This window comes from Symsagittifera roscoffensis, chromosome 3 (assembly GCF_963678635.1).
Source record: "Symsagittifera roscoffensis chromosome 3, txSymRosc1.1, whole genome shotgun sequence".
In the NCBI taxonomy this organism is placed as follows: domain Eukaryota; kingdom Metazoa; phylum Xenacoelomorpha; order Acoela; family Convolutidae; genus Symsagittifera; species Symsagittifera roscoffensis.
In genome coordinates this window covers 33,057,270-33,070,833 of record NC_087064.1, presented here as the reverse complement: position 1 = coordinate 33,070,833, position 13,564 = coordinate 33,057,270, and the positions used below count along the sequence as shown (strand labels likewise).

At 35.2% G+C, this 13,564-nt stretch overlaps 1 protein-coding gene and 1 long non-coding RNA gene across 4 annotated transcripts in view; one reads left to right on the top strand and one right to left on the bottom strand.

Moving 5' to 3' along the window:
* LOC134841414 (bridge-like lipid transfer protein family member 1) overlaps positions 1 to 13,564 on the bottom strand; it is a 469,521-nt gene that overhangs the window by 181,137 nt on the left and 274,820 nt on the right. The gene's annotated exons all lie outside the window — the stretch shown is intronic.
* The window catches only part of LOC134842859 (uncharacterized), a 33,480-nt gene continuing 33,092 nt past the window's right edge, over positions 13,177 to 13,564 (top strand). Inside the window, exon 1 of the long non-coding RNA XR_010162562.1 lies at positions 13,177 to 13,271. This is a non-coding gene — a long non-coding RNA (uncharacterized LOC134842859). The remainder of the gene's footprint in view (positions 13,272 to 13,564) is intronic.

Genomic DNA, 13,564 nt, shown 5'->3' with positions numbered 1-13,564 from the left:
TGTCTTAGAATCCATAACCTTTTTTTCCGATGCAATTGAGGGTGAATTTCAAAGGAAGTTTTAAAAGTGGTTTTATGCAAACAAGTACTCAACTAAAATTGTCAGCTTAGGCTATCGGCTATTGACCATGTTGGTACAATAATCAGCTCAAACGGCTGCCAACTGAATGAACCTGAAAAAAAAATAAGTTCAATGTTGCTGCTTCACGAAAGTTTCAAAGCGCAGAAACCAAGTTTCTATCTGTAGGATCGGTTAATCAGGTCATGGACTACGCACGGTCAGGTCAGCGTTGTCCAGGTCGGTAGGTGTCTTCTAATTTGAACTTAACATGCAAGATAAGATACGACATCTAAGATATCGCACCTAAGTTGAACTTGGCATTTGTGATAAGATGGCGAAGTGCGCGTATTATTTAGCCACGTGTAGCAAAAATTCCAACGAAAGCGGTCAAAAATTATAGAGGTATAGATCTAATGATAATCAAATCAAATAGACAAGATACCGCAGAGGAAAGAAGATAATGACTTAGATTGAGAAGATTTTTAGACCCTTAAAAGGTACTGATTTTTTCACAATCGAGCTTAACCGAGCGTAGTGTAACAGTACGACTATTCTGTTTTTCGAACCTAAGTCGCAAATATTTGTGCCAGGTTTTGATACAATGGTCTTGGACATTCGAGAAGTGAAATAATTGATGCATTTTTAATTCATCGTATGAACCGAAAAAATCTATTTGTTTTAAGCAACAGTGCATTAATATAAAATGCATTTCAGAAATTTTCCCACTCAATATATCTAGCAGTTTATATGCAATTGATAAAGTATACCTAGAAAAAATGAATTTTTAATTTTATGACTATGTTCGGGTCATCTGTGCTTTTTACAATGTAACCGGCTACGCTTGTTTTAGAAATACATTGATTTACAACGACAATGGATTATACCTTCATAAAGCACACATCGAACAAACGTACTAAAGAAAAGTTTTCTTGAACACAATTTTGAAGAACTTCCAGAAAATCTGATATGCATCCGTTTATTGTTAGAGTCAATTCCTAAGAAAAATGATAACAACCTCACTTTATGGGAGGCTTGCTATCGATTTTTTCACTTGTCGAAATATGTTACTACCAATCACTGAAGTTCGAATTAAAATCACTCGGGTAAGACTTGAATAATCCAAATGCTAATCTAAAATATGTTGATTGCTCATTTCTTACCAGAAACATTTCATTAGCTGAACCTGACCATCACTATTTGCAATAATGTGGCAAGGAAACATGTTCAATACATTAACATGGAAACAATCGCATTTTTCATTCCACCTTTTCAAAACCAGTTTATGAAAGTAAATAGTTTCAATAACACCCTAATAATGCCCTAATAAAGGAATAATGTTAATAATAATGCCCTAATAAGAAGAATATCAAGTGCAATGAATACAATTTTGTCTGTTGCGGGATGTTTTAATGACTATCGTTTCTTTTTTCAACAATTTTTTAATGTTACGTTATCACCTGCTCAACAGATTTACTAGTCGAAACAAAAATAAAAGGTCGATTTAACCTATTTTGAACCCCCAAAAAAATTGTATGAAAGTTTTGAAAATAGCCTACATTTTGTGAGTTTGTATGATATGCAAGTTGTGTACTGAATTAATTTTAAGACTTAATGCATCCTTCAGGAGGACTTTATACAGTAGGCCACTTACGGGGAAGAGATTTTACGGTTGCTGTGCTTTTTAAACTGGTCTCTCGGAGTGTAAATTTGTAGCCTCATCTTATTAGAATTCCCAAAAAATAGCATTCATAAGCAATATTTTCCTGGTTTATCGATCAAGTTTTGGCGTTCAAAACCATACATAGAGCGCCGTGTTTTGAGGTTGCGTGGAGTATTTGAAAAATTCATTAAAATACTTGAAGAATACTAAAAAGAACCCTTGAAAAAATTCTAATAGTTACTCTTGAACTTTTTTGATTTAACTATTTTTAATCATTGAGATTGCACTAAAAATATCTAAAGAAATATCTCGTGGAGTGAGAAAAGTTTTATCTGGGTTTAACTTTTATGGCTATTCAATTTTAAATCATCAAATAATTTTGCTTTGCAGGTTACTTATTTGCCAATACTTATGCGCCAACATGATATTCGAAATCGGTTCGACCAAAAAAAATTCGAGAATCTCAGAGTGATACGCGTCGACACGTCAATATTTGGTTCAAAAACATCACCTGCCAAGAGAATAATAACAAGTGGAAATAAATTATCAGGAATTTTCTCAAAAATTCAATTTATTTGCTATTTTAGCTCTAGTTTTGTCTCGTTTAGATGAACTAGACAGAATGTTCGACGGAATTCCAGCTTAGAATCTAATTATGGCATTTTCACTGCTTTTAGCTACAAATGATCTATCAAATGAATCAAAGTTGTTCCTCAATTGAGTGCAGCAAAATCAGTAAAATATTTAAATAAAATGTGTCAAGTGGACCAGTTTTGACTTGTTGGCAGATAATGAGTCTAGTGTTATTGATTTGAACGTACATTTTCTCGAAGCAACGTTGTTTTTTAAAGGATTTTTTTTCCAAATAATCGAAACTTTCAGCTATGCTACAATTAGATTTCATATTATTTTTAGCTAGTGCCAGCATAATAAATTTGATACTTGGAAAATGAAACAAGAAAAAATATAATTTAGTTTTGGTTGTATTTCGCCATTACAAAAAATGAGAAAACAACTTGATTTGAATGTAAAAATAGCAAACTTTTTAAATCTTATGTAACTGCTTTAAAATTGCTACAGTCATGGTTTCATTTTAATTTCTACCCGTAATATGCCATAGAAATTTAGCCATTAGATAACGCGCGGGAAATTTAATGCAAAAACCTTGACAGTATATATTCTGTCCCCGTGTTAATGCATGGAAATTTTGCTCGCCCAAAATTTGAAGGAATCAAATCTGGATGGGTAAAACGTAGCACTTTTCAGTTCAATGTTCAGTTTTTGATTGGTTTTGGTGTTTGGTTGAAACATAAACCAATTTTGTAGCGTAGTATTAATTCACACCAGTCTCAATCAAACAGAACAAAGTGGAGCTCAAATAAAATTAACCTGGTGTCGATGTTGCACATTTTCATTTCACCGTGTAAATAGCGTATGGGCAAATTGTTTTAACTCATCTAGAGGGCGTATTTGCGTAATTAGCACATAACTAAAAAAAGTTTTTAAGCAATCTATGATAATTCTCAACTTATCAAAACGCAGACTTCGAAATCTGGTTGCTAAAACTAACGCTTCCATTCTTCAGCTTGATCCCCTTGGGGCTTAGGAAATCAGACGACAATCAAATTAGAAGATCAGAAAGTAACAAAATTTCTAGACGATCGCTTACGTTCAAACTGCGTAAAAATTGTGTGCATAGTTAAGTTTTTGCTTGGGCAAACACTGGTAGTCAAACCGCATATCAAGTTATTGATTCGCAATTGCATAATGCAAGCATATTAAAAATGTACCATACTTTTTCAATGTAATGTTTTTTTATTAACTTTATACTTAATATTTTTGATCGATTCTGTAATAATACACTATTTTTTTTGTGTAACTTCATTCATACCAAAAAGTTTTGTCGCCCCAGTTTACATTGTCTAAATTCACAAAGAGTAATCGCCTAAGTTCCGTAATTTTTCAGTGTTCTTATTTGCTTGTCGGCTAATTTCCTAGACCCCATTCCCCTTATTTCATCGAGATATTTTATGAACAGCATGAAATATCTTGACAATGGCATTAAAACGTAAGTGTTTTATTGGCTGAATAAAAATACAATTGACTTCAATTGCGAACAAAGCTTTTGATAATGCTTTGTTGAAGTGGTGCTATTCAAAAGACTGACTGTATCGTGTAGGCAAAAATAAAAAACCGAAAAAACAAACATTCAAAGATAGTCGTCGCGGAATCATTGATTCCCCACTTTCCTGATCATTTTTATCGATGATTCAGGAGGTTAACACATATTAAAGCTGATTTAAGAATGCCATCGATAGCAAGAGAAAACGTCGATCGATGAGAAGTTCCTGTTCCCCATCTCGCATCAATTTTCTGGTATTATAGGAGCTTTTACGAGATTGAATATAATGAAACACACTTGTTGATCGTGGCCTAATTCGTTCATTTAGCCGAATTATTGATTCCATCCTTGAAAATGGGAAGGAACGTTATATTCGAGAAAACTGTTTTAAAGTATTTGAATTTCAGTTCAACTTCGAGCAAGTAAGCCGTGAGAAAAGGAGCAAGCGAGTTATTATAGAAGGATGAGCCGTGAAATAAGTGAGCTGTAAAAAACTTTAAGACTTAATGCATCCTTCAGGAGGACTTTATACAGTAGGCCACTTACGGGGAAGAGATTTTACGGTTGCTGTGCTTTTTAAACTGGTCTCTCGGAGTGTAAATTTGTAGCCTCATCTTATTAGAATTCCCAAAAAATAGCATTCATAAGCAATATTTTCCTGGTTTATCGATCAAGTTTTGGCGTTCAAAACCATACATAGAGCGCCGTGTTTTGAGGTTGCGTGGAGTATTTGAAAAATTCATTAAAATACTTAAAGAATACTAAAAAGAACCCTTAAAAAAATTCTAATAGTTACTCATGAACTTTTTTGATTTAACTATTTTTAATCATTGAGATTACACTAAAAATATCTAAAAAAATATCTCGTGGAGTGAGACAAGTTTTATCTGGGTTTAACTTTTATGGCTATTCAATTTTAAATCATAAAATAATTTTGCTTTGCAGGTTACTTATTTGCCAATACTTATGCGCCAACATGATATTCGAAATCGGTTCGACCAAAAAAAATTCGAGAACCTCAGAGTGATACGCGTCGACACCTGCCAAGAGAATAATAACAAGTGGAAATAAATTATCAGGAATTTTCTCAAAAATTCAATTTATTGGCTATTTTAGCTCTAGTTTTGTCTCGTTTAGATGAACTAGACAGAATGTTCGACGGAATTCCAGCGTAGAATCTAATTATGGCATTTTCACTGCTTTTAGCTACAAATGATCTATCAAATGAATCAAAGTTGTTCTTCAATTGAGTGCAGCAAAATCAGTAAAATATTTAAATAAAATGTGTCAAGTGGACCAGTTTTGACTTGTTGGCAGATAATGAGTCTAGTGTTATTGATTTGAACGTACATTTTCTCGAAACAACGTTTTTTTTAAAGGATTTTTTTCCCCAAATAATCGAAACTTTCAGCTATGCTACAACTAGATTTCATATTATTTTTAGCTAGTGCCAGCATAATAAATTTGATACTTGGAAAATGAAACAAGAAAAAATATAATTTAGTTTTGGTTGTATTTCGCCATTACAAAAAATAAGAAAACAACTTGATTTGAATGTAAAAATAGCAAACTTTTTAAATCTTATGAAACTGCTTTAAAATTGCTACAGTCATGGTTTCATTTTAATTTCTACCCGTAATATGCCATAGAAATTTAGCCATTAGATAACGCGCGGGAAATTTAATGCAAAAACCTTGACAGTATATATTATGTCCCCGTGTTAATGCATGGAAATTTTGCTCGCCCAAAATCTGAAGGAATCAAATCTGGATGGGTAAAACGTAGCAATTTTCAGTTCAATGTTCAGTTTTTGATTGATTTTGGTGTTTGGTTGAAACATAAACCAATTTTGTAGCGTAGTTTTAATTCACACCAGTCTCAATCAAACAGAACAAAGTGGAGCTCGAATAAATTAACCTGGTGTCGATGTTGCACATTTTCATTTCACCGTGTAAATAGCGTATGGGCAAATTTTTTCGGAGTTTCAACTCATTTTGAGGGCGTATTTGCGTAATTAGCACATAATGAAAAAAGTTTTTAAGCAATCTATGATAATTCTCAACTTATCAAAACGCAGACATCGAAATCTGGTTGCTAAAACTAACGCTTCCATTCTTCAGCTTGATCCCCTTGGGGCTTAGGAAATCAGACGACAATCAAATTAGAAGATCAGAAAGTAACAAAATTTCTAGACGATCGCTTACGTTCAAACTGCGTGAAAATTGTGTGCATAGTTAAGTTTTTGCTTGGGCAAACACTGGTAGTCAAACCGCATATCAAGTTATTGATTTCACAATTGCATAATGCATGCATATTAAAAATGTACCATACTTTTTCAATGTAATGTTCTTTTATCAACTTTATACTTAATATTTTTGCTCGATTCTGTAATAATACACTCTTTTTTTGGTGTAACTTCATTCAAAGCAAAATGTCGGACCAGTTCACATTGTCTAAATTCAGAAAGAGTAATCGCCTAAGTTCCGTAATTTTTCGGTGGTCTAATTTGCTTGTCGGCTAATTTCCTAGACCCCATTCCCCTTATTTTATCGCGATATTTTTTGAACTGCGTGAAATATCTTGACAATGGCATTAAAACGTAAGTGTTTTATTGGCTGAATAAAAATACAATCGACTTAAATTGCGAACAGAAAGCTTTTGATAATGCTTTGTTGAAGTGGTGCTATTCAAAAGACTGACTGTATCGTGTAGGCAAAAATAAAAAACCGAAAAAACAAACATTCAAAGATAGTCGTCGCGGAATCATTGATTCCCCACTTTCCTGATCATTTTTATCGATGATTCAGGAGGTTAACACATATTAAAGCTGATTTAAGAATGCCATCGATAGCAAGAGAAAACGTCGATCGATGAGAAGTGGGGGCTATTTTCCTGTTCCCCGTCTCGCATCAATTTTCTGGTATTATAGGAGCTTTTACGAGATTGAATATAATGAAACACACTTGTTGATCGTGGCCTAATTCGTTCATTTAGCCGAATTATTGATTCCATCCTTGAAAATGGGAAGGAACGTTATATTCGAGAAAACTGTTTTAAAGTATTTGAATTTCAGTTCAACTTCGAGCAAGTAAGCCGTGAGAAAAGGAGCAAGCGAGTTATTATAGAAGGATGAGCCGTGAAATAAGTGAGCTGTAAAAAATTTTCTGCAAAAATATTTTAAAATGTTCTGATTTTTTAGTGAGTTGTAAAATAATTTCAACAAAAACAATGAAATTATTTTTTGAATTTTTTATGATTTGATTTTTGTTTTTCTAGCCATTTTTGGACAAAAACTGTTAATCAGGTTGCCTGTTCTATTATGGGTGTCAAATATGCAGACGTTCCAACAAGTTTTCATTCAGATCTTTTAATCTTTTAATAAAACGACGCTAATTTGAAAAAATAATAATATTTTTTTTTCCAACAATATGGTTTGCCTTTTGCTGCCAATTTAAATTCAGTTTCACAATCAGATAAGACTCCAAAAATCAAAGATACTGAAAACGCATGCAAGAGTTTTTTTGTTTAAGGTGTAAGTTAACCTGTAAACTTTAATGAGCACTTGAAAGTTTTAATGGACCTTTTGATTGATTTAGATGTTGGAAATTCTGGAAATATAGGTTTTGAAAAACTTTTCAATTTTGATAGCAAAAGCTTCAAACCAGTGTTCTCAAAACGGAGATAATTTTTTGAAAGTGTCATATAGGTATCCGAGTTTCGATTGAGAAGACTATAAAACATGATACCATACGTGAACCCATCGAAGTTTGTGCTGAGTATCTTTTGCTTAAAATGTTTCCGAACACCCTAGACTATAGTTCGCTACCACTTCAGAATAGTGAAAAAATAATCCACTGGGTTAACGCAAACTTTGGATATATTTCAAAATTGTGGACAGCATTTGGAGGAACCTTTGCGCAATCTGCTCCGTTTAGAGCTAGAAACGTTTACGCGATAAAATGTCACAAAATTTGGTAGAATTTCGTCATCTCTAAAAAGTCGCATATTTGTTGTAAAACTAAGAAATGAGGATTACGGTAACATTTCAAACAACTATTTTCTATTGTTTAGCTGCGTTTCTAAAATGGTGTTTGAGTTTTCAAGTTTTTCTTTCTAAAAGTCAATTGTCCTTTTTCAGTAACTTGACTTCAGATGTGTTCAAATTGTTGTGGTCATGCAATGGGCAAAGTCAATGCATGCCAGGGTTGCATATCGGGCATTGAAAGTCACGGCAAACTTGTGGGTTTTTAGCACTGCTCAAATCGGGCTATCAGCCGGCTTCATTGTGCAATCGCAAAGTTAAAATGAAAAGTCGCGTTGGGTTGGCTGGGGTTTCCTAAATTTGGTTTTTAAATCCTATTAAAATTAAGGTGGCTCTTGTCGTCGTTGATGAGCCGATTTCCGTTCATAAAAGGCGTCCTTAGCAAAATCGCATTGAGCTGATAAGTCGTTCCTGAAACGGCTCTTTTCAAATTAGTTAGATTTTTAGAAGCGTTTTTACGAGCTAGAAAAGGTAAACAACAAGCGGTTTCAAAAATGTGCAAAGTGATTTTGCCAAAAAATTGGCATGAACTATATAGACTACCGACTTTGTTTTGCCCTCTTCTTCATCTGCTTTTTGATTTGACAGCGGACTTTAGAGTGGTCCTGATAAGATCTCAGACTTTCTGGCAAGTAGTTAACGTTGGTCGGAAGCTCCTGGCTCGGTTTGCGCATATTGCGACTTTTTATTAGACTAACAAGGTAATAATCATTGCTGCCTTCAAAATTTCAGCTAGTTAAAAACACTTACATACTTTTCCAATTAATGCAGTTAACACTATGTTATCCGGTCGGATATAGGCAGTATACTCATAAAAGGGAATAGATGTCATGCCCACTAAAACATGAAGTTAAAACCATAGTATTATATTTAGTTATACTATTGATGCGATTTATGATAACCAGTTCGTATATTTACATAAGTTAAAGAAGTCTGATTTAAATACGTACTTATTAAACTTAATCAGATATGTACTAGTTGTTCTGAGTTTCTGACACTCACATGCTTTCGAGGTCAGATCCAAAAACCAACAGACTTAACAATAGCAGAATGAATTTAAGTTGATGTAACTCGTCTTATTTCTTACGCAAGACTTCGGATTCCAACTTAGTTTACACACCGTAACCGAACCGTGGGTATAACATGGCGCAGCCAGCAGTTAACAAAAACCCACTGGTAATCACTCCATTTTGGCAAAAATCCTCGGCGGAACCATTGATCGAGTGGGACACATGGAATCAACTACTATTCTTAGGAATTATAGCTAAAGATGGAATTAACCTACAAAAACTATTGCAAAATCTCCCATCTGTCCGAAAGCCCCAAGAACTAGGTTATGAACTACCTATAGAGGAAGAAACAAATACACAGATACGAGATCGTAATTTAAGAAATCAGGAGAGGCCAGTGATATGGGAGAATCAAGGCGCACATTTGGACAGCCTCGGACCAACAGTCGATGGTGTCCCATTTGAGGAAGCAGACATCAAAAGTCGAAGCTACATATAATTTTGTTTGGGGGCAGAAGGTCAGCGAAGAGTAACACAAGATCCAGGAAATTACAATCAAAGATCCAGGAAAGTACAACCAGGGATTTCTCGGAAAGACTGAAGAGATTTACGTTACATTTGATAGGTATGAAGCACTGAATAGTGAGAAAGATACATTTCCGTTATTAGATGATATATTGATTATATCCCACGAAACAAAGAGAGAGCAAATGGATAAACTAAAAAAGGTCCTAGACAAACTGGACACCAAAAAAATGGCGATATCGCTTGAGAAAAGTAAAATCGGCTGTAAACAGGTAGAATGGTTGGGCTATGTTATCAACGAATGCGGCACTATTCCGATGCAAAAGAAAACAGAAGCAATTCTTCAACTAAAACACCCAAAAAGCGTTTAACAGTTTAGAAGTTTCATGGGACCATATCACCCTTTAAATAAGTTTATCCCCAATATAGCACAATTATGCACGCCACTCTGCCTATTGCTGTCTAAAGCAAACAAATACCACTTCACATGGTATGAAATTCACGAAAAAGCTTTTAAAAGTTTTCTGGAGGATGTTAATAATATAACAGAAAATAGTCATTTTGTAAGCGGACGAGAAACGCGAGTGGCTTGCGACGCGAGTCCGGACGGTGTTGGTTGTGCGTTGGAACAAGAAACCCCGGATGGTTGGGCTACAATTGCTTAGGTTTCACGTTTTGTTAATACATGCGAAAACAAATATTGGGTCAATAAATTAGAACTTTTTCCGGCAGTCGGGGCAATAGAGTGTTTTAAATATTACCTATATTGTAGACGATTTACACTATTTACGGACCATCAAGCACTAATCAGTGCCCTACAGTGCAACAAAAACAATAAAATCTCCAGAGTAGGCTTACCAAATGGATAGCCGTTAACTACTTTTCGATTTCGACATGCGACAGCTATTGGGTAGTAAAATGGGTTTAATTGACTATATTTCATCACACCCAGTGGGAAAACTCCAACCGCCAGCTGACTGGGACAAACATTTTCTGGTTGCATTGATCGACGATTTCATAGCATGTTTAAATTTTCAAGACAGCACAATTTCAGATTTTGCAGGACCTCTAATCCGAACGGATTTCTAGGCACGCGACAGCTCAACAGAAACGAGAACGGTAGCGCTTCAAATTCGCTTGCAACATAAACAACGTTCACTGATAAAAGTCAACTGCCACAATCTACTTGCATTAATCTTGTTTCAAATTCAACCACAAGGAATCGACAATTAAATACAGCATCCGGTATGTCATTACCTCCATTTAAATGAATTCTAAGAAAATGCCACAGTGGCACCCAACCTATTATTTCCTTCTACCCAAAGAACCTTCCTTCTTTTGCAACTTATGACACACTCAATCCAAAGACCTTACCTTCAGGGATACGACCCACCAATTAATACCATCTGACAAAAGCCGAACATTCAAGAGAATGGAGAACAAAAAACTGTATATAATGTGTCAAACCACTGCAGAACAAACTCCTCAAGCCTGCCTATTAACAACCACGGCAGTGGAAGATGTGCCCATGAATAGGAAATTTTTGAGAAAACTATTAGACAGTGACTCAATCGCGGCCGCTACCAAAAAGGGCCAGAATTTGCAGCCGCTTTTGAACATGGTACACGCGCAAAAGTGGAACACCCTGAATTCATGTTACGGTCCATACTTTTACCATGTCAGAGATAGGCTATCGGTGAGAGACGGCATACTACTATATGACGACAGGGCAGTCATACCAAAACAGTTTCGACAAATCCTTGTGGATTCGCTCCATTTGACACATCCGGGCCAAAGCGGGTTGCTCGAAGCTGCCAAGAACGTGTGGTATCCGTACCTCTGTCGCGATATCGTCGACACTGCTCAAATTTGCAAGGAGTGCCGCCAAAAAGGTAAAAACTTCCAGGTCAGTTCAAGGAAACAACATTTCACGGCGTTAGATGCTGTAGTCGAACCCGACAAAGGAATCCGGGTTGAATTTCGCCGGACCGCTCCCAGACGAAAAAAAAGGAAGTCTATTTGCTGATAGGGTCGATCGTTTTTCTAGATTTCCGTCGGCAAAAGTGGTAACAAATAACAAGGCGGACACAATAATCCGGTTTATGCACACATTGTTAACCACGGAGTCCTAAGAAAAGGCACCAATAGTATTAATCATAGATCGTTTTAAAGGCATACAGTCCACGATCAACGCGAAGTTTGGACAAAAAAATGAACAGGTGCCCGTAAATTGGACACGCAATCACCAGAGAATGTTAGAGAGGCAAGCGGAAAAATGATCAATGAACATAGAGAAACCACCACGAAATGTCACAACGAAATGTCGTCAACCCGAGGCCCACTATTGAGACCAGACAGAGCAATCAATTCACGATACGTCATTGACCGACTACCGAGAGCAAACACCCCGGACGCCACGTTCTTAAAGAATTTCGACACGGCAATGACTATATTACAATCGATATCGCCCATAAAGAACTCAATGACATTCCAAAGAGAACGAGAGGACAACAACCCGCAGAACAATCAATCGTCGTCTAGGGCCGAGAACAAAGACGCTACTCAGGACCAGGATGGAGGGAAGACAACCCTAGGAGATATTCCTCATACCAAAAAAAGGGGAGTGTTATCCAGTCGGATATAGGAAGTATACCCAGAAAAGGGAATAGATGCGCACTAAAACTTGAACATAAAACTATTGTTTTATATTTACATAATCTATTTATACTATTTATGAAAACCAGTTGGTGTATTTATATAAATTATAGAAGTCTGATTTAAATACGTACTTATTAAACTTAATCAGATATGTACTAGTTGTTATGAGTTTCTGACACTCACATGCTTTCGAGGTCAGATCCAAAAACCATCAGACTTAACAAAAGCAGAATGAATTTTAGTTGATTTAACTCGTCTTATTTTTTACTCAAGGATTCGGATTCTAACTTGGTTTACACGCCGTAACCGAACCGTGGGTATAACACCCTAAATGAATAGCCATCGCAGATGAAATTAAAAAAAATCGCTGATGTACTAATCGGTATGCAGACCGTTAGGTTTTGGATCAGGGTTAAATGAGGATAAAAATGCTTTCATATATTATGGCTGCGATGATATTTTTGATATACTTTAGACTAAATTTTTTTCAATACAAAGTACGTGGAACATAAGATAATTGTTCAGTGCTTTACAAATTAGGTTAAAAAAATTTCAGTCGGTAAAAACTGATTGTTTTAAGGAGCAGAAAAATAATTTTTGTACTTTGCAGAGCTAAAATTATTCTTTTTGACTAGAAAGAAATTATCAGTAGTGAAGTAGGTGGAGTTGATTATGCACCCGGTGTTCGAAACACTGCTACTGCAAAAGATAGAAAGGTATGTTCAAGAAAAGGGCGAGAGACTTCAGATGAAAAAAAATTGCATGTTTAGAATGAGTTAGTCCAATGTTTAAAAAAATTTCGCTTTTGACTTGCCATAAAATCAACTTGGAATTAACTGGAATGAGAAAAATTATTATGGGCTTCATTGAAAAGCTAATGCAATGAGTAAGCTCTAAAAAACCGTCGATTGCATTGAAAAACTTAATTACGTTTACTGAATACAGCTTTCAGCTAGGCCTTTGAAATCGAAATGTTCAAACCAATACTTATTTGCAACAAATAATGCAATAAAAAACCTTGACTTTAAATCAGCAAAGCTCGAACAAATAGACAATAGACCAGTCACATTCAAGCAATTTATAAAATTTAACATTTTGCTCAACTTGTCATAAGATTAATGAAAAAAGACTCTGGTTGTGCCATTTTGATAGAAAAAAAAACCGATTTGATGTATTCACTACTTTTATTGACAGGTAAGTGCTTATTTTTTCTCCTTTTTTTTATCAACAACACCATACTAATTGCTCAATAATTTTCTCTTCATTTTGGGATCGCTTAAGAAGATTGAATTAGTGTGCCTATTTTGAACAATTTCTTAAAACTTCATGTAAATAATTTTGAAAACTTCGGATTTCATGCCCTCGTGACTTTACCTCATGCTTCAATCGTCTTGAGGTTCACATTGTTCAGCTCTCTCAGAGTACGATTTTTATAAACATCTTCTAGAGAGCAGCATAAACTACAAGAAGCACTCATCTGATCCAAA